The sequence below is a fragment of the Paroedura picta genome, chromosome 1, assembly GCF_049243985.1.
Source record: "Paroedura picta isolate Pp20150507F chromosome 1, Ppicta_v3.0, whole genome shotgun sequence".
Lineage (NCBI taxonomy): Eukaryota > Metazoa > Chordata > Lepidosauria > Squamata > Gekkonidae > Paroedura > Paroedura picta.
In genome coordinates this window covers 57,116,512-57,142,317 of record NC_135369.1, presented here as the reverse complement: position 1 = coordinate 57,142,317, position 25,806 = coordinate 57,116,512, and the positions used below count along the sequence as shown (strand labels likewise).

Genomic DNA, 25,806 nt, shown 5'->3' with positions numbered 1-25,806 from the left:
AAATACTTGGTGGATACCAGGAAAGGTGTCAGCAGGTACCTCTGTAGGGGATCTCTGTTCTTGAGAGAGTTCAGGCTTGATTTAATCTAGAATACACTTGTCTTTTTGGTGATACAGGGTATCCAGAAAACTTTCTTCCAACACCACATTTCAAATGAGCCAAGTTCCTTCCTGTCAGCTTTCTTTATGATCCAATGTTTACACCCACATATAGTAATAGAGAATACTATAGCATGAATTATCTTTGTTGCCAGCAGCACATCAGCACATCTTTACCCTTAAGAATCTTCTCGTGCTCCTTCATATCTGCCTTTCCCAGTCTCAATCTCCTTCCAGTTTCTTGTTTGCAGGTTCCCTTTTGGTTGATGATAGAGCCAAGGAAGAGAAAATCTTTAGCAATTTCAGTTCCTTTCTCATCAAGTTGTGTAATTCTTCAGTAGTTATTATTTTTGGTTTACAAATTAGTTCTGATTATAGTTCAAAATATGGGGTCGGATGTAAAATACATACTGACATTTGTCCATTTTGTACTTCCTGTTTTTAGAGGATTACCTTAAAACAGCCCCTCTCAAAATTTGATACTTCTAGATACCAGTCTCATGGGTGTTTTGTATGTGGAAGTCAGAAAATAAGAGAGTAGTTTCTTTCATAAAATTCTTGTGATATGATATGAGAGCCAGGTTAGTGTAGTGGTTAGGAGTGTGGACGTCTAATCTGGCAAATCGGGTTTCATTCCGCACTCCCCCACATGTAACGTAGCTGGTGCCCTTGGGCTCACCACAGTGCTGATAAAGCTGTTCTGACCGAGCACTAATGTCAGGGCTCTCTCAGCCTCCTCTACCTCCTCACAGGGTGTCTGTTGTGGAGAGAGGAAAGGGAAGGCAACTGTAAGCCACTTTGAGACTCCTTTGGGTAGAGAAAAGCAGCATATAAGAAAAAACTCTTCTTCTAGTATATACATTTCTGAGTTTATACTAAATTATGATGATGATGTTAGTCATTCAATTGTGTCCGACTTTTGGTGATCCTTTGGTTCAACAGTTGCCATGCCCTGATAAATGGGGAAGGTTAAGGAAAGACATGGCAACCTACCTTGTAAAAGTTTTGCCAGGAAAATCCTATGGCTCTCAGACTATATACTAAAAAGGAATAGCAAACAAATTGTTATTATAAATATTGCTCACAAGTCTAATTGAAGAAGAGTTTTTATACCCTACTTTTCACTATCTGAGGGAATCTCAAAGTTTTTTACAATCACTTTCCCTTGCTCTCCTTTTTAGGTAAGTGAGGCAGAGAGAGCTCTGACCTAACTGCTCTGTAAGAACAGCTCTAACAGGACTATGACTAGTCCAAGGTCACCCAGCAGGCTGCATGTGAAAGAGCTGGTAATCAAACCCAGCTCTTCAGATTAGAGGCTGCTACTCTTAAACACTACACCAAGCTGGCTCTCACACCAAGCTGACTCCCAATTGGTTTCTTTGGAAGAGAATGAATGCTTAATTTAGTCATTGGATCAGAGCCAACAGAACTATCTCAGATAACTACCCTAGTTACTATAATATTGGCCGTCATATGTGTATTCAGCAGAGAATTAAGTTCATTTTCAGCTTCATAAAGAGTAGTTAGGATTATTTAAGATTTGGCAAAATTTCTGTATAAGAAACATTTATGCATAAATATCAACATGATATAATCTAAATATAATTTGACAGTCATATGCATGTTGGGAAACTAATCAATTCCTAGAACACACAGCTTTCACAGAATCCAATTTTGTCACATTTGAAGGGGCTCTTCATAGAGAAATTGTGTACAGTGAACATATTGTGCATATTTTCTTGCTTAAAATTTCTTAATCTTCTGAATTTGCTAGTGCAAGGATTTGCTAGGTATAGAAGAGTATTTTTCCAAAGGCAGAACGTCGCCAAGAATGATGATAGAGGCCTGTATGCCCTTCACAGTTGGTAACAACTTCTCCAGGTCAGAAGGTGTGGAGACAATTTGGGGCAGGATAGAAGCTAATGAATTTATCATGTAATACCTCCTGTATAGACACATGTCTGGATGTATTATACGTGGCATAAGTGATGGCTTTGGCCTTCTGTGACAGGTGACTTCACTTGTGCGGAGGATGACAACATACGAATGGTGATTAAACATCCGAGTAACCAGCCTTAGCTTGAACCATTCTGTAATAAATCACTATATATTTGAAATTTGGTAAGGTAGTAATACAAATCACAAAAAAAGAACCCTGCAACCCACTGCTCACCTATATTTTAATCTTCTGTATTGTTATATATATATATATATATATATATATATATATATATATATATATATATATATATATATATATATATATATATATATATATATATATATATATATATATATCTTTCTCCATCTGTGTCTGTCTAACTTCTCCAGATATAAAGACTTGTGGCTAGTGTTTGATCTCTTGGCCTGGTGAAATTCCAAAGTAAGTATAGAAGCTTAGTTGAATTTCTTGCCCTTTATCGATAAAGGTTGAAATGCAGACATTAACATAAAGTTTGGGGGTATTACTGTAGTTAGATTAGGCGTAGAATGTAGAAGTAGTACTTATTACAAATCTATTGGTCTGAAGTCTATAATGTAGTACGGGGGTAGTCAAACCGCTGGCAGGGGCTCATGGGAATTGTAGTCCATGGACATCTGGAGGGCAACAGTTTGACTACCCCTGATGTAGTAGAAGGATAAAGGAAGAGTAAAGAGAGAATAGACCAGTGCCTTTTCTGAAATAAATCAATAAATCAATAAAAAGTATCTGTACTTATATCTAGGGTTGCACCTATTTCCACTGATCTCCCCCCACTCCCCGGTCCCTGCTGGTTTGTTCATGAGAGTCCACCTCTTTCTCTGGCTGAATGGAGTGGATTAAGGACTGTCCCAAAAAGGTCCTGGTACTCAGTACCAGTGAGTATCATACCCCTCCCCCCCCCCGGGCACTAGAATAGACAAATAATATTGTCATTTTTTTTTGGCAAGATTGAAACGAAATGTTAATCTGCTTTGAACTTTTGCTCCTCTGTGCTGTAAGGTGTAGTAAGGGAAACAAATGATATTGTTCATTTCTCTATCCCCACTGCCATGGCCCAGGAGGAGCTAGTTTGTGTCATATGTTTCCTTACTGCGTGCTAAAGGGGAAATTTAACTTATGGAGCTATTCTTAATGTGGAAGAATAAGGTTATATCGCCTGTTATTTTAATGGAAGGGAAATCCACGTCTCTTTATATTACAGCTAATACCATGTGGTCTAAGGGATTGTGTATTTTGAAAGGATCTGATAAAGGAGCCTGACAGAATCCACATGAATAAGTAATAGACAAAGGGTAAAAGAATAAACAAAAGACAGTCTCTCATCTGTACAAGTTCAGAGTGTGTGAGCAGCATAAATCCAGAAAGAATCCTTAAAGAGCAGAAGGGAGCCCTGGAATTGCCGCTATCTGTGTAATAACATGAAAGTTGATTTTAGTTTATTTGTTTTTTTCCCCTCATTGTTTCTCAGATAGTAGTCTGAAGTTAAGGGAAGGAAAAAAAGATATAAAGTGCATGAAAGCAAATTCACATCAGTAGTATAAAACAAATCAGAGGGTAGTAATAAATGTCAGTGCTGTAGCGGCAAAGGCGAGTCACTGTTTTTCCTCATACTTAAAGTGAAATACCTAGCTGTTATCTTTGTGCCTGCAGAGCTTCCCTATTGTAGATTCAATAATACAAGAGGCTTCTTATCAGCAGTCAGGGTGACTGATTGGAGCTGTGATATGTTTAGACAATGCACTGTGTTTAACTGAATTTACAGATGCCCCAACTCAGGCCATAGTAGTAAACGCCAGAGACTAATAGGAAATTAAACATGTACAATGGACTAACTCCATTTGCTCTCACAAACTGTAATGTGTTTAGTTAACTTACTCATAGTCACACTTTATCTTTTTCTCCATGGATTCACCAGGATATGTTTCAAATTGGCCAAAGATTAAATCTTCTTTCTGTCCCCCCACCACCACTATTTTATTGCTGCATTCACTTATTATTTGCCACTCTTTCTCCTGCGCAGATAAGCTAAACAAGATGACCCTAGGTATAGACTCTCCCAACCCAATTATCAGATATCCAGGAAGTAAAGCAAAAGGTACAGATGACAGCATAATATTAATATTAACATAAGCAATACTAGAGTGGGAAATACTTCCATGAAAGCAGAGATCTGAAATTAAAATGTGAATATTAATGTAAATAGTGAAGAGTACAAACACCTAGTGCAGTCTGGGAAGATCACTTCAAGACTAAATTTAACTGTTACTTGTAGCATTTTCACTCATGAAAATATCCAAGCTCCATTAGATAACCAGAATCTTCTGGTCTAAAGAAAGAAATAATTTCTTCTTTGATACAATAGAGAAAGTGAGTTGGCTATTAAGAGAGTTTTTAAAACATGAATATAATACGTGGAGTTTTCATACATTTAATATATGTTGCAAAACATGAAGTGTTTGTATTGTTAACATGCACAACATATGAGGTACTTTTATCCATCTATAAGCAGAAAATGAAAGTTACAAATGAAACAGTGGTCCAGAAGTAACTCAGAAACTAACATAAAGTGAGCATGAGTCAGAGTTCACTTTATCAGACGTATGGAGCATCCATCCAAAGAAACTATATTCATGATAATCACAAGAGTCCAAGGGCCAATCTATACATTACATCCCCCCTCCTCCCCCAATTTCACATGATCAACTGTGTGATTTAAATTTGTGCTGGGAACTAAAATAGCCCTGTTTGGCTCATTTTGGGCTCTTTTGTTTAAAGATACATGTTTATCTAGTTTTTCCAGTGGAACTGATAGCAGCCCCGAGAGGAGGAAGATAAAGCTGCTTTTCTTAATGTACATGGTCCAAATCCAAGTAGGATCTACACTTGTCTAAAAATGGAGTTCCCAGCATGTATGTGTCTTATGAGTATGTACTCCAGGTGCAAGTCTTATGGCACGGATGCAGTGAAAACCTGTGTGTAGCTAGGTTCCAAGGGGAGAAAACAAGAACTGGTATATATGTTTATATTGTGAGGTAACAGCTGTAAAGATTTGTACATTGGCCATTGCATTATTTTTGCCCTCTTCATGTGTAAAAATATCTCATCTTTTGAACATCATCTTCAAGAGAGGCCTTGAATTTGGGAGGAAGGACTTAGATCATAGAATCCTAGAATCATAGAGTTGGAAGGGACCTCCTAGGTCATCTAGTCCAACCCCCTGCACTATGCAGAACACTCACAACCCTATCGCTCATACACTGTAACCTGCCACCCCCTTGAATCTTCACAGAATCAGCCTTTCCATCAGATGGCTATGCAGCCTCTGTTTTAAAATTTCCAAAGATGGAGAATCCACTACCTCCCGAGGAAGCCTGTTCCACTGAGAAACTGCTCTGACTATCAGGAACGTCTTCCAAAGTTCAGATGGAATTTCTTTTGAATTAATTTCATCCCATTGGATCTGGTCCATCCGTCAGGGGCAATAGAGAACAACTCTGCTCCATCCTCTATATGGCAACCTTTTAAATACTTGAAGATGGCTATCAGATCCCCTCTCAGTCGTCTCCACTCCAGGCTAAACAGACCAAGCTCTCCCAACCTTTCTTCATACATCTTGGTCTCCAATCCCCTCACCATCTTTCCTGCCCTCCTCTGGACACACTCCAGTTTGTCTACATCCCTTTTCAACTGTGGTGCCCAAAACTGAACACAGTACTCCAAGTGAGGCCAAACCAGAGCACAGTAAAGCAGAACCATCACCTCCCATGATTTGGACATGATACTCCATTTGATACAGCCCAAAATCCTACTTACCTTTTTAGCCATTGAGTCACATTGCTGACTCATGTTCATTATATGGTCTACTAAGACTCTTAGATCCTTATTGCACATAATTCTTCTAAAACAAGTCTCCCCCTTCCAATATTGGTGTCTGTGGTTTTTCCTACCTAAATGTAGAACTTTACATGTGTCCCCATTGAATTGCATTTATTCAGTTTAGACCAGTTCTCAAGATGAACGTTGAACAGAGCCAGTTTGGTATAGTGGTTAGGAGTGCGGACTTCTAATCTGGCATGCCGGGTTCGATTCTGCACTCCCCCACATGCAACCAGCTGGGTGACCTTGGGCTCGCCACGGCACTGATAAAACTGTTCTGACCGGGCAGTGATATCAGTGCTCTCTCAGCCTCACCTACCCCACAGGGTGTCTGTTGTGGGGAGAGGAATGGGAAGGCGACTGTAAGCCGCTTTGAGCCTCCTTCGGGTAGGGAAAAGCGGCATATAAGAACCAACTCTTCTTCTTCTTCTGCTGCTGGAAAATACACTGTGGCATTTTTCATTCTACTATCCCTATCTAATTGGGCCTATCAAAGATTTTAAATAAATTTTAAATTCAAGATTGAGTAAATGTTTTATATATTCTGGAAGTTACTTCAGAATGCATGCCCAACTCACATTACCAGTTCTATGTCTGGAGCTTCTAGCACTGTTTAAAGCTCAGTTCTTAGGTCCCGTGTGCCTTAAAGTTGATTTTTAAAGGGATTTTGGGGTTGCAGACACAGCATTTCCCACACAATAATAGCCTAGCTAACAGTCATAATCTAGGAGCTGCTGCCACTCAGTTCTTTACCATGCATTACAAAAGAAGCTTTGAGCGATGTGAAAAGAGACCATGTTGCAGCTCCTCCCACAATAGCATTTCCCCCCCCCCCCAGAAAATAAAGTATGGAAAAGGAGCCACACTCTTTTCTTTCCAAGTGAACCACATTTTCTCATACAATTTAGGGATCTGAATGATTTACATTCTTGTGATATTGCACTATTGCCACATTATAAGGGAAAGGTTTTACAGTCAAACAGTATTTGCTTTCATGCCAAAATACCCCCAGGTGTCTGTATAGGAATACCAACTATCACATAGATGTGAACTGAAATCAATTATTTAGTTCTTGTTTATTTGTATGCCACTCTTTCTCCAAGGAGCTCAAGATAGCAGAAATAGCGTGGGGTTTCCCACGCACACATACACTTGACTGTCACAACAACCTTGTGAGATATCTGAGAGAACTCTGCTGAGTGGGAATGTACAGCAGATTGTACCACATAAAAATATTCTGTAGGCCACAGTTAGTTCTGACTTAGTACAATGTACATTACAGCCTTCTAAATTGCTGAGAGGATTCCCATTTCATGCTTCATTTGTTGCTTTTAATCCCTTGACCCATGTATGGGCACAGGCTCACTGGCAGAGCATCTGCTTGGCATGCAGGAGATCCCAGGTTCAAGTCTTGGAATCACTAGTGAAAAGTATCAGGTCGGAGGTGACATGACAGTCTTCAACCTGAGACTCTGGAGAGCTGCTGTCAGTCTGAATAGGCAATGCTGAGCTTGATAGCCAGATGATCTGATTCACTATAAGGCAGCTTCATTTGTGCACACGTGTTCCTCTCTCCTTTATTGCCAACAATCAGTAGCTTTCATTCAGCACTTTGCATTCCTTTTTGCAAGTGCCTTCACCCAACAAACAACACCGCAGCAGTTCGGGAAAAGGAACATACTTTTAATGGTCCCCTCACTTTCCTCAGGTGGTATAGAATGGAATTTAGCCTACCTTGTATTATTCAAAAGTATGCTTCACATTCAGAGTGGTTCGAGGACTGTAATCTACAAGCACAGAAATGTGGTGTGTGGGATAAAAAGCACCACATCTAGGAGCTGTGGGTGCATATTCAGCTTTTGATGAAATGTTTGGGGTTTGAATATACACAGAGTAGATAGTAATGATAGTCACCACTCGTTAATTTCAAGGGGAGAGACCAACCCATTTCCCTAAATAGCATAATTCCACAAGATAAAACTATGACAATTGATTCATGGTCTAGTCTTGGTGTTATGCTGCTCTAGCTCAAAATCTTTTAAAACCAAGAATGAATTCTGATCCAAAGCTAAAATTAGATGCAAAAAACATTATTCCAAATAAGATGCCAGATTTACATATGGGGAGTTAATTTTAAAAATTAATAGCAATATGAGAAACCCAGTAGTCAAAAATAACATTTTTAGGATTTTTTTTTTGCGTACTTAATTGCAATATACTAATTTCCACACTGAAAATAAGTACAGAGAATTCTCAGACAGAATTACAGTAAAATTGGGTGATAATAATATAGTCATTTCTTAGCAAGATGAGTTTCATATTAATCATGCTTTTCAACCAGTGGACAGTGCTATAAATGTTACTTCTCCTAATCAGGTCTGATTGGTATTTGCAGTATGAGACACAGGCAAATCTTTGACCAATCTTTAATTAGTATCACTGATGAAATATTTATTCTTTTAATTTGAATCTGAAAACCCAATGAAGCTGTGTTTGCATCTTTCATCAGCTTAAATAATATCCTGCTTTATTGCTTTTGTCTTAATGGCAGACATACTGAAAAATTTGCCCGTGAAGAATATTCACACTTTTGACCATGCTTAATGAATTCATGGCCACAGTGGGGTGTATGTGGAGGCATACAGCACGTATTCGATACTGATTCTAAGGTCACAAAAACTTTCTGAAGAGATAATGAGCAGAGTACCATTGCCCTAATCCATTGCTTATTGTGCAAAAGGGGCTTTGCACACATGATGGAACAAAGAGGCACATGATATAAGTTTTACTAGATGATATTATAACTGCGTCATCTAAAGATTCGCCCTCTGCATGAGCAGGATTCTAAGTTGAGGGAAGGCTTATTAGCCATTAATGGCTATTTTAATTAGGGAAATATCACTTGTTTTGCTACAGGTGCAATGAAGCATCCTGAGCTGCTATAGGTGATCTTGCATAGTCGTTGCCCCCCCCCCTTTGGATAAAATTTGGTGCTTTTGGATAGAGCCAGATTGATGTTGTGGTTAAGAGTGGTGAACCAGGTTTGAATTCCTGCCCTTCCACTGACCTTGGGCCAGTTACAGCTTTCAGAGCTCTCTCAGCCTCACTTAATTCACAGGGTGGCTGTTGTGGGGAGAGGAAGGATAGGAAATCTAACCTGCTTTTAGACTCCTTCAGGTAATAAACAGGGTGCAAGAAACAGCTCTTCTTCTTTACAAACTGAGTAGTCACTTAATTTGACAACCTTCAGGTCACTGGTTAAAGAAGATTTATTATCAATTTGAACTGTAATGGCCTTGCGCATTATTTTTAAACCGTTCCATGGGAGCGGTATAACTAAAGCAGTAAGGGCCCTTGAGGTGGGCCCTGTCCGGGATGGGGAAGGGTGGTCATCGGCCCGTTCCACCAGGATTGACAACCGGAGGGCCCAATCGTGCCTGGTGATTGGGCCCTCAGGTTTTCAGTCCGCCGCCAAGGGGTGAATCGGCCCCTTAGCCTCTGGCTGACAAACCGCAGGCACAAAGCACCTGCCACCCCCCACCACATCGCCCGCCTTGCCCCACCACCGCCATTACCCTGCAGGCAAGCAAGGTAGGCAGCGGTCAGGGCGGCCCCCCCGAGCTTCAGCCCGGCAAAGGGACAGCCTGGCCACAGTACAGCAAAGGAATAGCCCAGCCTAGAGCCTGCTGGGCCTGTTGGGGTTCCTGTATGCCAAAGGAACACCCCGGCCACGGTGAGGCTTTTCCTTTGCTGCGCAGGAAGCTCCGGACCCGACCTGGAGCCTGCCGGGCCGGTTGGGATACGGGCGCCCACCTCTCCAAAAGGCCCCTTTACCTCCCCCCTCCTACCCCCTGCCAAGTGTCCTCACTTTGCACGGCTGCCGGGGGTTCCCTTTGTGGACGGCCTGATGCAGCGAGAGGCGCTTTGTGCCTCTATTATTATTATTATTATTATTATTATTATTATTATTATTATTATTATTATTATTATTATTATTATTATTATTATTATTATTATTATTATTATTTCGATTTATTTCCCGCCACTCCCAAATGGCTCGCGGCGGGTTACAATGTCTTAAAAAACCCATTAAAACTCTCACCATGTCAGGCCGCCGGGCAGGGAGCCCCCGGCAGCCGCGCACTTCGCGGCTGCCAGGGGCTCCCTGCCCGGCGGCCTGACGCGTCCGCGCGGCTCGCAGTTGCTTCCTTGTCAGCAGGGTGGGAATCGGCCAGGTCAATCAGCAGGCGCTTCGCGCCTGCCAATTGGCCCAGCCAATGGTCTGTCCGGAGGAAGGGGCCAATCAGGCCCCTTCCTCATCACGGACAAAGCCCTCCCACCAAGGGCTTAACGAATTATTTAGTCCGTGGTGCCGCGGGCGTGTTAAGGATTTATTTATTTATTTATTGCCGTTTTGCTATTTTTTCAGTTACTGAAGTGGCCAAGCTTGAAAAACCCCAAAATAATACTTGGGATTTTTTGGGAGTACTAGATGGACTTTATGTATTTAAAGGGAGTCCAAAATCTTTGGACTCATCCTGAGTTCGCTGCTTGGAATGAACTCTGAATTCAAGGCATTTATATCTGAGTTTAATGAAAAAGAGCTCTCAGTCCCTTTAAATGCCTCAAATTCATGGAGCCAGAAAAATTCAGCATTTCCAAATATTTACCAAATCTGAATACAAAACTGGTATTGTGATTCAGGAATATCAGGAAATACAGATATTTTGGGGGAGTAAGTATATCTGAAACTAGAAAATATCTCTTTTTTTCTTTTCTTTTTTTCTTTTTTGGCACCCTCTTCGTATGTATACCTCTCCGGGAATGCAGTACTATGTTTCTATCAGTTGTTTAGAGATGCAGTCTGGCAGAAGATGTGATTACCTTATTAACATATATGTGATAAAAAGACTTGTATGAATATAGTAAGCATTTATGTTTTAATACACATTAAAATATTTCACAGCTATGTATCTATTGTGTTGTATAATTTTTTTGTAAATCTATAGCTTACAAGGTCTAAGCAAACCATTCAATGAATAGAATGATACATGCATTAAAACTGTATTGGATTTAGTTTCTTTAACTATAGCAATACCAATGGATGCAGTGATCATTGCATTATGTTTCTGAAAGAGGGTCAGTTGATCTTTTGCAATTTAGCATTTGCTGCATAATTGTACATGCACTTACACAGTAAGGTTACAATGAGTTCAAAAGGCCTTCTTCCCAACTTAGTATGCAAATGAATGTAGGTTTAGATTTTATTCAGTCACTTAATTTTTTTAAAAAATCAATTTTCAAGATCTAGTATAACTGCAAATAAGGAATTAAAATATGCATATACTTTTGAATGCATCACTGGATCAGCATCATGGCATTATATCACATATGTGCACTGCGACTGGGAGCCAGTTTGGTGTAGTGGTTAGGAGTGCGGACTTCTAGTCTGGCATGCCAGATTCGATTCTGCGCTCCCCCACATGCAACCAGCTGGGTGACCTTGGGCTCGCCACAGTACTGATAAAATTGTTCTGACTGAGCAGTGATATCAGCACTCTCTCAGCTTCACCCACCCCACAGGGTGTGTGTTGTGGGGAGAGGAATGGGAAGGCGACTGTAAGCCGCTTTGAGCCTCCTTCGGGTAGGGAAAAGCAGCATATAAGAACCAACTCTTCTTCTTCTTTTTCTTCTCCAGATTCTAAAGCTGCCTGATCATACTGCAGGCCAAATTCCACCAATGGGAAGCTGGGTTGTTCACTTTTGGTCTCCTGGCTTTGTGGATCCCAATTCGGCACCAAATTTGATCAATAACAGGGTTCCCATTTTGGTGTGCATGTCAGTTTAACTGTATAATAAGGACCTTAAACTCTCCAGTTTTGTAGCTGGATTCCTTCAAAGCTTGGTGTAGTGGTTAAGAGTGGCAGCTTCTAATCTGGCGAAGCCAAAGGAGTACACGGAATGTAACAAGTGAACAAAAGAATCTATGCAGGCTCAGTAAACAGTTTACTGAAATAACCTCATAACTGGAGAGTACAAAAGTTCAATAGAATTTACACAACATTCAACAAACAGGTCACCGTGAGTTGCCCTTGTTTCGATATACTTTATCAGTATATAATACAAGCTTACAAATGAATGAAATGCGATAGAATCGGTGAATGCTCTAGTTCTCTCCGTCTCTAAGAACATGCAGTGGCAATTGCTCATGAGTACAGTGGCAGTTGACTACACTGACAAAGTATATCAAAACGAGGGTAACTCATGAGTCTGCACGGATTCTTTCGTTCACTTCTAATCTGATGATGCAGGTTTAATTCTCCACTCTTCCACTTGCAGCCAGTTGGAAGTGGTTCTCACAGAGCAGTGTGTCTCAGAGCTCTCTCAGCCTCACCTACCTCACAGGAGAGGAGAGGAAGGTTGTGAGGAGAGGAAGGTAATGCGATTGTAAGCCTCTTGGAGACCCCTTCAGGCAATGAAAAATGGGATATAAAAAACAACTCTTCTACCACAGAATCACTGGTCCCCTCCTCTTCAAGACAAGCACACTGTGCTTTTCATTCTCCCATCATATTTTCTTTTCCAAATGTAACCCTCCATGTCCTTCTACCCAGTCCTGTTCCTTAGCTTTTTCTCTCCTGTTCTGAGCCAGTCTGCCGAACTGACAGCTGGTCCTTCCACCATAATATTCCTGCTTGGCCAGGGACTCTTCCCTTCCTTCCCTAATTCCCGATTATTTCACTGCATCAGTGGAGCAATCTCTCACCTATGTCTTCTCTCTCTAATCCCTTGCAAACCTACCCAACCCTGCCCAGCAAGCAATAGAGGGCCTTCTCGCTCATGGCACCAAAATTCTGGAACTGTCTCCCATTGACCGATTATACATGGTGGCTGCGCTGGGTCGCTGCTGATTCCTAGTGGTGGGGAAGCATGCTCCACTGCATTGAATGTACGCACAGGGGGAAGAAATCCTCCGGCACACACAGTCTGCCCTGGAGTTGTACATTCATTCACATGGGCCATCTGAGGCCCTGAATTGGGCCAGGGCCAGGAGGGGGCTGGGATGGCAGCGATACCATGCATATGCAGGGATTAGTCCCACTGCCCTGTTGCCGCTAGCTGGGCCTTTCTGCCCTATGCATAATAGGTCATTGAGACTCATTTGTTCTTTTCTGTTGCCATATTCTTTGACATTGTGTCAGTGATCCCTACTTCCTGCCCAATGTTTTAATTGTTTTATGTTTTTAATGTCTAGTTTTGCTTTGGTTTAATTGTTTTGATAATAAATGTTTTGGTTGGTTTTAACTGTGTGATTTTTAAATTATGGCTGTTGATATGTTAGCTGCCTAGGTGGCCCTGATAAGGGCAGAAAGGTGAGTGTAAATGTATAAATATAGGAGCAACATAATTTCAAATAATTTAAAATTGGGCATATTAACACCCTGGAATCATGAAAACATTATTCTTTAAAATTAGATTGCTGCATATAAATTGCTATGCTTCTGTTAAACAAGTGTGACTCAGATGGATTGTACCTCAATTACTTAAGATTTTTCCTCACAGTTTCCCCTTCCCCCATAAGTTCTGATCCCATACTGCTTTCCGCATGCATTTTTGTGCCTTTAGTATTTGCTTTTCTGCCTTTTTTCTCATTTGTAATGTCTCTGTTGGGTTTCTTTGTCCATCCCACTGTTACCTACTTCCAGGCCAGTTTTTTCAGTGACGGGACTTTCCTTAAGATGAGTTATTTCATTTTTTATGTTTTTAAAAAGTTTCTAATATCTTCCCTTGTGGTGTGTCTTTCTCCGTATATCTGTATATCTCAGTGAGGATAGTGGTTAGAAACTTACCTTAGGGAATTCAGAGAACCTGCTAAACCTATAATTACAATAGTATATCAATATTTTCAATATTATACTGCCTTTTTAGAAAAGCTTCAGCCATCATTTCAATATATCAATATAAGCATTAATGGAAATAAAAGGAGCAGGTGCTGTGGCACCACTGATTGCACCACCAATGACAACAGCACCTGATTTTCCTTAAAGTCATTCTGCAGTTTGGGCATAGTTCTTTTGTGTGTCTGCCCCTTCTCTCTGCATTTTCCAGTTGGGGAATCAGTTAATTTTCTTCCACCTTCGCCATAAATATTTTTAACTGTTGTCCCACCCTGCCCCTAACATTTCTTCTTCTCCTTTTCTTTTTCCTGCCTTAAAATCTTCTTCTGTATTTCCTAGTCCTCTTTTGATTCTCTGGTATCTTTAGTCTTTTCTTTACCCTTCTGGTCCACTCCCAAGACATGTAGAAAGAAAATTGCATTTTACCTGCAGCTGTATCAAAATGGGCGGGTGCTTCCTATCAAGGGAATGGCAAGCCTTGGAAGGAAAGAGGGGTTGAAGTTTAAAAGTAAAATGGTGAAATTACATTAAGGTGCTGCTGCAATAATCTGTTTTGATATCCATGAAGAAACATTGGATGTGATCATGGGATGGTTCATGATTATGCCTTATCAAGCCTAATGTCAAGATGAGGGACAAGAGCAAAGACAATTGTGGCATGAATTGCCACAATTTTGTGCAATTCATACCTGTGTGCATTAAGACCCAGTGCTGATATTCAGAATGGAATTGAACTGTTTTATCACTTGCCTTCCTCCTTTATTTATTCCCACATTTTTCCTTTTAATTGTAAGAACGCTTCATGTTTTCTGTATCTTTTGTTTTTTATACATCACTGTCACTTCATACTTTTTCCTTATTTAGCTGTATTTGAAGAAAAAAGTACTGTCTCATGACATACCTCTAAGCTGGAGTCACTACTTATAAAGATTTGGATCTGAACTAAAATTTCCTTCATCTTCTGTTTCTCTGCCAAACCTCTAGTCTCCACAAAATGCTTCTCCTGGGAAGACAGGGTACCCCGGGGAATGATATGTGGGAGACCAGAAATGGGAAGGGGGAATCTATGGAGACTGCCAGTTTCATATAGTTTTCTCTTTCACAACTGGCCAATGCCAGAAGATCTGTAATAAACTGGTTCATTTTATTGGGTCTCGCAATCTCAGCTTAGAATCATAAAATTATAGAATCATAGAGTAGGAAGGAGCCATACAGGCCATCTAGTCCAACCCCCTGCTCAACGCAGGATCAGCCCAAAGTATCCTAAAGTATCCACGATCCAAACTTCACAGAGTATTTTATTTATTTATTTATTAGATTTTAGATATATCCCACCTCTCATGACTTTTGTCGCCTCAAGGCAGCTAACAATTAAAAACCCATAAATGCCCCATAAAACCCCATTAAAACCCCATTAAACAATAACAGTACACATAGGACCCACAAGATTGCAGAAACAAACTGTCACTCAACATAATCTACTAAATCCAGCCAAACAATCAGCATTGGATGTTTTATATTACAAGGGTTGCTCAGCTAGGGTGGGACCCCTGATCGAACTCTGGTCAAACCCCTCTTGGCCTCAACCAAATGCCTGGTGGAAGAGTTCCGTCTTGCAGGTCCTGCAGAACTACTTGGTAGAGACAGCTCCGTCAGGGTCCTTAGCTCTTCTGGGAGCTCATTCCACCAGGCAAGGGCCAAGGCCGAAAAGGCCCTGGCCCGGGTCGAAGCCAGGCAGATTTCCCGGGGGCCTGGGACAACCAACAGATTCCTACCAGCAGAGCAGAGGGCCCTGCAAGGGGCATAAGCAGACAAACAGTCCCTCAGATAGGTAGGACACATGCCACGTATAACATTGAAGGTTAAAACCAGAACCTTAAACTTGATCTGGAAGCATATAGGTAGCCAGTCCAGTTGTTTCAATACTGACTGACTGTGAGCCCTCCAAGGAGTCCTAGTAAGGACCCTGGTGGCCGCATTCTGAACCAGCTGATGTTTCTGGGTCAAAGCCAAGGGTGGGCCCACATAGAACGAGTTATAGAATTCTAGTCTGGAAGTGACCGTTGCATGGATCACAGTGGCCACAATGACCTTCACCCTTATCCATATCCCCTTTGCCAGCCAGGCTATACCCCGGGCTTTCTCAACCAGAAAGAGCCCCAGAAGTATATCACATATTTTAAAAATTAAGACAAAAATTATTGGGCGATATAACCATATATGGTCATGTTGACCTGCCCCCCCCCCAAATGACCAATGATTGGCCTGTACTGCCCCCCTTCCAAAATAGCTAATAATGAGCCTAGAGCGGGTGGGAAGGGGAGGGGCCCTGGTTGAGGCTCCTCATACTTGGTAGAGACTGGAGTTCAGAGAGCTAAGCATTCTCATTTTAACTTAACTGTGTTTTGGGGGAAGGGCAGAGTGGCATAGGCTTGCTCCAGTCCTGTTTCTAGTGTGGAGGTATGTGGGCAACAGAGTGGCAAAGGCTCACCGCAGCCCTGTTTCTGCAGTCTCTCACTGCAGACTCCCTTTGTTAAAGATGAACAAACAGGTAGCCAGTCCATAGTACAGGTATGGTTCTGTTGACAAATAATCTGAACATATTTATTCACTATCACTTCCTATGCTGTGGGAGTGGCCTGGGTGATGTCACATCCGGTGTGAGTGTCTGAGTTATGTAAATGCTGGTGATGTGTGATTTCTGGAGGTATGGCAAGAAGGTATGGCTTGCTGACATCACTTCAGGGGTTTCTCAAAGCCTGAGGAATGTTTCAGGGGTTTCTCAAAGGTTGAAAAAGGCTCTTCTACCCCCATCACTTTTTCTACACATAGCCACTCTCCAAATTCTGCTTCCTCTTCATTCAGATTCAGATTCAGATTCAGAAGTTACTTACTCAGAAGTTGCAGCAGCTAATCCATTGTCCATATTCAGTCCCCCAGGCCTCTTTAAACAAATTCAGTAAGCCAAATAGGATACTACTGGTCTTCCCTAACTCAGTTTAGATTCCTTCTTATCAGTGGAGTTGATGGCCTTATAGAGCCAGCAGAGCTTGTTATTAAGGGGATATTGGAGAATTGCGAAAACATGGTGCATTAACTGCTGCACCTTTGAGACAGTGGTGAAAAAGAGGCAGCAAAAATGCCTCAAGTCACTGATTCTTTGATCTGTAGGACTACAAAAAGTATGAGTCACATCATGACTGAGATATGTTAGTGCATCCTTGTCATGATGTTTGCCTTTGAAAAGGCTGTTGTCCAGACTCATTACATATGAATACCATTTAAATCAAACGCAAGCCTAATTCCACATTTAAATTTTTCTCTACTTTTACTTTCAAACTGGAGCAGACATATTTGGGAATATGCAAATTATGCAATGCCTTAATCTCTATTTCCCCATCTTCAGTATGCTCTTTTCCAAACTGGTTTTGTTCTGATTTTTTTGGAAGATGCATGTCCATGCATGTCATCATGCCACCTAGGTGACAAGGTGTGCATTTTTAGAGCTCCTATCCACACCTCTGCCATTTTCCTGCCCTTTATTGTATCAATTAACTGGTTTTTTTAAGCCCACCAATGGGAGAAAGGCATGGAAAATGATGGCAGTGAGGGTCTGATGGTGGAAAGTACAAAGAAAATTCATATGTGGAATCTGTGTTACAAATGCTTGTGCCTCTGTATTTTCAGTGGTAATGAAAGAGACATAGAGAATCCATGCTCTGTGGAAGCAGCCCTCTGATTTGGAGGCTCAAGAATAAAGTTGGTGGAAGAGAACATAGAAATGGAATTGTCTTTGCCAACTTTCAGGGACAGGACACTTTCACACCAATTCCGATGATATTTCAGCATTTCAAAGTTGGGTTAGTGGCTTTGCTGTGGCTGAAATTGTTATATGAGTAAGCCCTGCATGAGTCTTAAAAGACTTATCTCTCAAGCACTGTTGGAATTCAAGTGTAAATGGAGCTACTGAGCTACTGAGATCCACTTAAACCTGACTTCTGACACTGGCTTAGAAAGGGATCTTTGATGGAGCAGAACCACACAACAGCAAAGGATTTGAAAGCAGAGCAGACCATGTGTTCGTGGAATAGTAACTGCTCTGGTGGCTTTCAGAGGGCTTGACCAATATTGGGGCTATTATATAACAGTAGGGTATATTATATGACAGTATGGTTTTGCATAGAAATATAGGGTTGGAAATCGTTTCTCAGCCGTTTGGCTAAGATCAATATGTAGTATCAAGTGTGTATAGGGTTGGAAAAGGACTAAGGCCTATCAAAACCCCAAAGGAGTATCCACATTTTATCCCAACCCTCTATAGGATTGTTCTTCAACTTATACTTACATATCAGCCTTGACCCTTTAGACCAGAGATCAACATAAGTAGACAGTAAGAACAAAATTTCATGCTAAATAGCTTTTAATATATGAAACTCAGAACCCCTGAACTATTTTAATGCCAGCTCCATTCACCAAGCTCAATGGAACAAATTAAATATTACTGCTTATAAGGTTGTCAACTCCAGATCTGGAAATTCCAAAAATGTTGTGGGTGGTGCCCAGGGAGAGTGGTGCTTACTTTATTTTATCATTTATTAGATTAGATTTGTAGGCTGCCACTCATGGACCAGCCATCTTGCTGGTTAGCTCCTTCAGGGGATTAGCTCTTCTGGGAGCTTATTCCACCAGGCCCTGGACAAGGCCAGGTGAACTGTATGTGGGCTGGGGATCACCAACCGAGTTTGCAGAATGATGGGCCCTGCAAAGAAAGTAAGGAGTTTCATCAGTTACAGATAGGGTTGCCAGCTCTGAGTTGGGAACTAGCTGGAGATTTTGGGGTGGAGCCTGAGGAGGGGCTTCAGTTGGCTCTAATGCCATAGAGACCAACTTCCAAAGTGGCCGTTTTCTCCAGCTTGTAATCCTAGAAGACTTTCAGCCAATACCTGGATGTTAGCAACCCTAATTGTAAGTGGCTGTTCTTCCTTGTTATTTTTATTTTTTTGAGGATGCCAAAGGAGCTGTATTGCAGTACAAGTGAAAATCTCAGTCACTCTGGTGAGGAATGTAAGAATAAGGATCAGTCAGTCAGTCCAGCTAAATGATTACTTAGTACAGATTTCATTTATTATCATGAATGATATTTATTGCCCCTCTCAGATTCTTAAGATTAATACACTAGGTGAAGGAAGGATCAAAATGGATTTGAACTTATTTTCCTACCTAATTTTTCCTACCAAACCAGTGGTGGTTTTGATAGTTTAAATTGTTTTTTTCAGGGTTTTTCTTAAAGAGACACAATTACTCATATTGTGTACTTCTCTAGTACTTCTTCAGCAGTAGTGAAACTCTCCAGCATTACTTGTTTAATTAAGTCTGGATTTCTTATATTATTTTGGTGTGCTGATTACAGCCGAAGACTTAGTGGAAGTCATTTGCCATCCCAAGAGAATTCTGTATTAACAATGCATTCCCCCCCCCCCAACGCTGCCTTCTCCTTTCTGAACCTTAGATAAGCAGCAGGCCCCAGCTAGATTTCATTACTATCACACACTCTTCATGGTCATCTTTTAATATTTGAAAGGATCATTTGTTAACTGGAAATGGTCAATTTTTTTCCCTTTGGCTTTTGAAATATAATTTTCAATTTTTAATTTGATTCATTTAGATGAAATCATTAATCAGAGTTGAAACTGAGTTAATTTTCTGGAAAATAAATGAGGTTGTTAGAGTGAACATTATTAAGTGGGCTCTTTGCAATGAAAGGGATAATAGCTGAAAATATGGAAGACTTTGAGATCTCCAGCCGTTGAAGGGAAAAAAGAGAAAGAGTCCCCCCCCCCCATTAAATGCAGTAATTCATTTTTAAAGTAAGTTGAAAGACGAAGAGGAATGCTTCAAGATTTAAAAAATAGTTCTAAAAAAGGACACAGGGAACTCCCCCTTGCAACATTTTAGTGGCCGATTAGGATCCACCATATACCAGTTGTGTCTGTTGTGAATTGTCATTGATTGAAAATAAACATATTTTTCCCACATGGATTCAGCCACCATGCTATGATACTCTAAATAGCTGCTGCATATGTCTTCTATGCAGAGTTGAAATTATGTTTATTCCCCCTGTGAGTTGTGTCATGCGTGGACTGAACTATACATTCCCAAATTTTGGTATCCTAATTATCAATTTCTCTTCTGCAAAGTAGGCTTCAGAAGCAGCAATTTACAAGGGAGAAATGATGGTGGGAGAGGAGCAAATCTGGCAATTTTAATTTGTGGGATTAACTTTTTGAGGAGTCCCAATCAACCACTTTCTTCATTCTTTTTCTGAAAAAAATAAATCTGGGGCATTTCTATAACACTTTGTTTTTGTTTTAGCTGTTCAATATAAGGTACCAGTCAAGTATTCCTCAATGTGGACTCAGAAAAAAAAAAAAGGAAATCACGAGGCAGAATGATGTAGTGGTCTTCTCTATATAAGTGAACAGGTTATAACAAAGTCTAAATGGTCAAACATATGATTCAACATAAAGAGTCAACCAAAACGGGATCCTAGGTTAAGTAACCCGTTTTCTGTTTTATCTTCGTCAGTGGTTGCTTTTCAATATACTGTCATAAGTAATTGTAGTATCACATTGGCAAAATGATCATAATCATCTGGGGATTTCATAAAGTGCCCCTTAACTTAACCTAGGATCCTGTTTTCGTTGACTCTTTATGTTGGATCATATGTTTGACCATTTAGACTTTATGTTATAACTTTTTCACTTATAAATATAGAGAAGACCACTACGTCATTGTGCCTGGTGATTTCCTTTTTTCTTCTGAGTCCAATATAAGGTACCTATTTTTATTTATTTATTATTTAAGGATATTCATTATTCTGTAACAGAATTGTAGGAAATGTTGACTGACCATTCCTTTTTACTAATACAACCAAACATATTTGATGTTTTAACATCTATTCTCTTGTTATAATTCTAGTATCTGTTTACAACTTGTTTATGTACATTCTCTTGCTGTCTTGATTCTTTCCAGAATTGGGGTGGTCCTCACTAAATGTGTTCTGTCAAGAGCTGATACTAAGGCCCATTCCACACAAGGTTCAATGTAGCAAATTGCTTTCGGAATGAAAAAACTGAATTTTAAATAGTGGCATTCGTCGTTATGCATACCTGCCTTTGTAGTGGAATCCAGTTGTGCTTCAATCGTTTCCCACAGGTTTCCGGTCTCGGCAAAAATCGCTAGAAAGGAAGCGATTTTTTCCGTGCTTTGTCCCACCCCTGGCCGTCAATCAGACGAGCAGCTAATGGGCGGTTGTGACCATGCTCCGGAAAAGCCCCTTTGCCTTTAAGAACAGGTTTAAAAAAAAAAAAAACACGTTGCAACGAATATGCTTTGATTCCTTGATTCCTTGTTTCCTCCTAACGTAGAGACCCATCTAGCTGGCAGCTGGCCTGAGAGCTGCCGATTCATCGTTGCCATGCTCCCCCGAGTGAAAAAAAAATCCCTCCCCCTATGCATGGGCGCGATTTTCAGCCAAAAATAAAGGGAACTTGCAAATGGGGCTGTGTTGTGCTTGGTGACTTGAGGTGAGCTTTAAAGCAGCTCTGTAGAGGGACTGCAGCCGGAGAAGCCTCGCTGGGTGAATGAAGACTCGCCGGTTCGTTGCTCTCCGCTCGCTTCGAGAAAAATAAATGGCGATCACTTCACCAGAAGTTCAGAGGAGAAAGCCAGGGGGAGGGACTTTGCTGAAACCACAACAATGGTAACGCACATAACTTTTTCAAAACTGTTGCAGATTGTTTGCAAGAGTGTAGAGCTTTCCAGAGGGTGAATCCACTTTTGGGGATTTCCCTGGAAGCGCTACAACGAAGTGCTTTTAGCGGGACTGTTTCAGGAGTGTGGCAGATTGTGTACGATGTCGTGCATAACTGCATATTAGTAGCGATTACAATTTGCCACACTCCTGCTACATTAAATGTGTGCGGAATGGACCTAAATGTCCCACAGTTGTTAGTTGATCAGGCCTTTACTAGGTTAATGGCTAATGGATTCTTAGTGGACCTAATGGTTCTCTTAAGGACTCATGGGAACTTGTGGAAGATGTCCCCTTCCAGCTGAAACTAAACATTGTAGAGTTTTTGCTAAATAAGTGATCCCTGAGGCAGTGCCTATATGGCGCCATGGTGCCTACCAGTGAGTATCCACTTGGTATCCCCTTGCTTCTTCCTTAAACCATAAGTTAGTACTGGGTTTCCTGTACTTCATTGTACTGGTTGGGGCTTCAGAGGTGGCTCAAAGTCATCACATTTACATCTGTAGGAAGCACTCATTTGGAAACTGCTGGCTGTATCATAGATGGTTGGTTTAAGACTTCCTCTAACATATTGTGATTAAGCATAGTCCTCATGCAATCCATTTCCTGATTTGCCCCACCTCTACCACTACCCCTTGGCAGCCATGTTATGTTGGCGCCTACTACCTGTTATTAAAATTCTAAAAATGTCTGCAGGGTTAAATCATATCAATTAAAATATATAAATATTATATAAATGTAATAAAATAAAAATAAATAAAATAAAAGAAGTTTGGGGACTCCCATTTTAGACTACAGCTTGGATCCACTGAAGTACTTCTATGTACAGAAGAATGTATGCCCACAGAGTACAACATTTTCATCTTCCTTTGCAGTCCAAAATTTCCCCAAATACCACTCTTGGGGGGAGGGAAGAAAATCACCATGGATGGAATCCTTACAGTTGTAGAAATGTTCTAGTGAATCCCACACTGTTTCATTTGAATTGTTTTATGAGAAATCAGTTTCACAAAGCACAGAACATTTTAAAGTCAAAGATGGCTTGCTATAGTTTTAACAACTGATTAGAACAACGGTAATGATGTCATTGTTTAACATGGTAAAGCTGCTGGCAACTAGAAGTTATTTATTTTATAATACATTTAACAAAATAATTATTGTAAATATCCATTCCCCGTCTCCCACACCATTTTCTTGCTCCTTCACAGCACTTGTTTTTGTTGTTAGGTGCGAAGTCATGTCCGACCCATCACGTCCCCATGGACAATAATCCTCCAGGCCTTCCTGTCCTCTACCATTCCCCGGAGTCTATTTAAGTTTGCACCTACTGCTTCAGTGACTCCATCCAGCCACCTCATCCTCTGTCGTCCCCTTCTTCTTTTGCCCTCAATTGTTCCCAGCTCTTCTCCAGGGAGTCCTTCCTTCTCATGAGGTGGCCAAAGTATTTGAGTTTCATCTAAAGGATCCGGCCTTCTAAGGAGCAGTCAGGGCTGATCTCCTCTAGGACTGACTAGTTTGTTCGCCTTGCAGACCAAGGGACTCGCAAGAGTCTTCTCCAGCAAAGCTGGTTCATAGTTCACAACAAATAACATAAAACAGATATATCCAATATAAAACCACATAACAATAATAATCCTAAAAACAACCCCCAACTCTATAATAAAATGGCAGTGCGCAATTAAAACTCCTCCCCACACATCAGACTATTGGGATCGGTCCAGATGACAACCTATGTTTGACAATTAAAAGAATAGAATAAAAACAGGGGGGCAATCATATTCCGCAGTACTACACACTAACCTTAAAGCTGAGCATCAAGGTGCTGTAGCAGGCACACCACAGGTTTTACCATATAATTTTGGACGAATGTTGCTTCATGTGTGAGAGACTACTTCTCCATCTATATCCCCTGAGAACTGTCCATTCTTCAAAATGTTGGTCCCTGGCCCCAAAGAGGTACATCTGGCTTCAACCAGATGTTTCCATCCTGGCCCCTACTTGGTGGAATGAGCTCCTGGAACACATTCAGGCCCTTACAGAGTTGGCAGAATTCCACAGAGCCTGCATGTTAGAGTTGGTTGGGTGCCAAAGATAACATTGATATATTTTATGGCTCTATCTATCCATTTATTCATCCATCTATTTATCCATCAACTATTGTTGATGCAGGATGCCTCAGATCAGCCTAATAGCTAGGTTAACATCAGTAGATGTTGTGAAGTTAAATTGTTGCTGCTAATTTTCACGTGTTTCTGTTATCTATATTAAATTAATTTAAAATTTAAATTTAATTTGAATTTTATTTATAATACTAGCCTGCAAGCCCATTGTATTGAGGGATGCAACAGGTGCTAGGGGGAAGGCGGGGGCAGGCCCTGGACAGCAGAGAAGCCAGAGATCTGATTCTTGGAGGGTGGGAGGTTGTTGCAGGTCAGGGTGCAGTGTAGGGGATGATCTCTCCTTACCAGGCATGTGTGAGAAGTGGAAGAGCCCAGTGGGCAAGGTCGAAGGTGGAGGGGGATCAGGGCCGCAGACCTCTCCCTCCATCTGGCCCCCCCTTCCGCCAAGGACGGGCAGCCTTGAGGCCCGGCAAACATGTGGGTGTTTGGAGGTGTCACTGCACCACGGCCGGCAGGCTTGTGAGGCTGGTGCTGGCTGGTGGGCTCCACCAGCTAGGTGGCCTGGGCAGCCCCGGTTGGTGGCTCTCAGTCACGGGCGGGCATGGGGATCCCTGCAGGTAGGGCAGTGGGCATGTATGGCCCAGCGGCTGCCCACAAGGCAGTCAGGCAGGCAGCAATTGAGGGCCGACTGGGGAGGGCAAGCGAGGGGATGTGAGACGAGGCACAAGCAGGCTGGGTGGCAGGCAGCAAGGCTGGAGAGAAGTGGAAGGAGGACGGGGTGGTCATGGGTGGGGGACAGAAGATGATTAGCTGTCTGCTGGACAGACAGGCAAGCTGGTTGGTGGAGGAGTGTTAAGGTGTTAAGCGCTGAGTGGCATTTAAGCCATGAGACAAGCTCCTCCTCCAAGGACATACCCTAAATATATAGTGGAACAGATTATTATTATTATATTTGTAGAAGCAGAGTAATGGTAATCCTTCTGGAAATTGTTTTACTTTGCTTTCTAGGAGAGACTCCCGCTTAATGAATTCATAATATGGCTCTGAGCATCAGGGCAATGAATTGAACTAGTCTTTCAGGTTCTGCTGGCCATGATTGTCAGTATATTAATCCAGAAAAAGGTTATATCTCTTGAACCCGTAAAGCTGTTTTATTATAATGGACCTGCTAACAAGTTACCGTGAGTGCATGTATTGTCTATATGGAGCAATTCTCATGTTAAATTCTGCACATGTACATCTGAATGGTTATTGGTTTTATTTATGGAGTGAATGCGTGTTAACTCTTTCTTGTGAGCAGCTGTTTATGTGTTCACTGAATATGTGAACAGGGCTACTGAGTCAAACCAGTTGTCTATAAAGCTCACTATAATCTAATTTCACCAGAATTGGCTCTCCAGGCTCTCTCTAGGCAGAGGCCTTTTACACTATCGACCACCTGATCTTTTTAATTAGAAATGCCAGGGATTTAACCTTGGATGCTTTATCATTCTGGGAGCTGGGCAGTAATATTTGAAATTCACCTTGAAACATCAGACCACAGTTGGTAGGCAAAATGTTGAGGTAAACAGACTGCTGGTCTAGCCTACCACAACAACTTTTTTTAACAGTGCAGAAAACAATAAATATCACTGGAAAAATGCATAATGAAAGTCAGCTTGAATGTCCAGTTTTGAATTTTTTCTTTCAAGGATTTGGTAATACAGGTAATACATGCTGGTAACAATTGTGTGATATTTCTGATTGGAACCTGCCAGCTCAAATTTGGCCCAAGTTGCATTGTAAACAGATGCAAACATATGCCTCTGTTTGCAAGAAAATTAAATTTAGTTTCTCTTTGGATGGAGAAGGTATAGTGGCAAGTCATTTATTTACAAATTAACTGTATTGTAATGGGGAAGCCATCTGTCCAGCCTGCAAACTGTTCAGTTCAAGCATGCATACATGAACATTGTCTAGCTGTGCTGACTGAGATGAACAAGTTTGAGGGTATCATTCGTGCTTTTTTGGGGGGGT

At 41.2% G+C, this 25,806-nt stretch overlaps 2 protein-coding genes across 12 annotated transcripts in view; one reads left to right on the top strand and one right to left on the bottom strand.

Annotated features, from left to right (window-relative positions):
- Positions 1–25,806, top strand: part of ESRRG (estrogen related receptor gamma) — a 619,420-nt gene that overhangs the window by 492,115 nt on the left and 101,499 nt on the right. The window lies entirely within an intron of this gene.
- Positions 18,505–25,806, bottom strand: part of LOC143838304 (uncharacterized) — a 65,493-nt gene continuing 58,191 nt past the window's right edge. Inside the window, exon 10 of the transcript XR_013231354.1 lies at positions 18,505–18,616. The gene's annotated coding sequence lies outside the window, so the exon portion shown is untranslated. The remainder of the gene's footprint in view (positions 18,617–25,806) is intronic.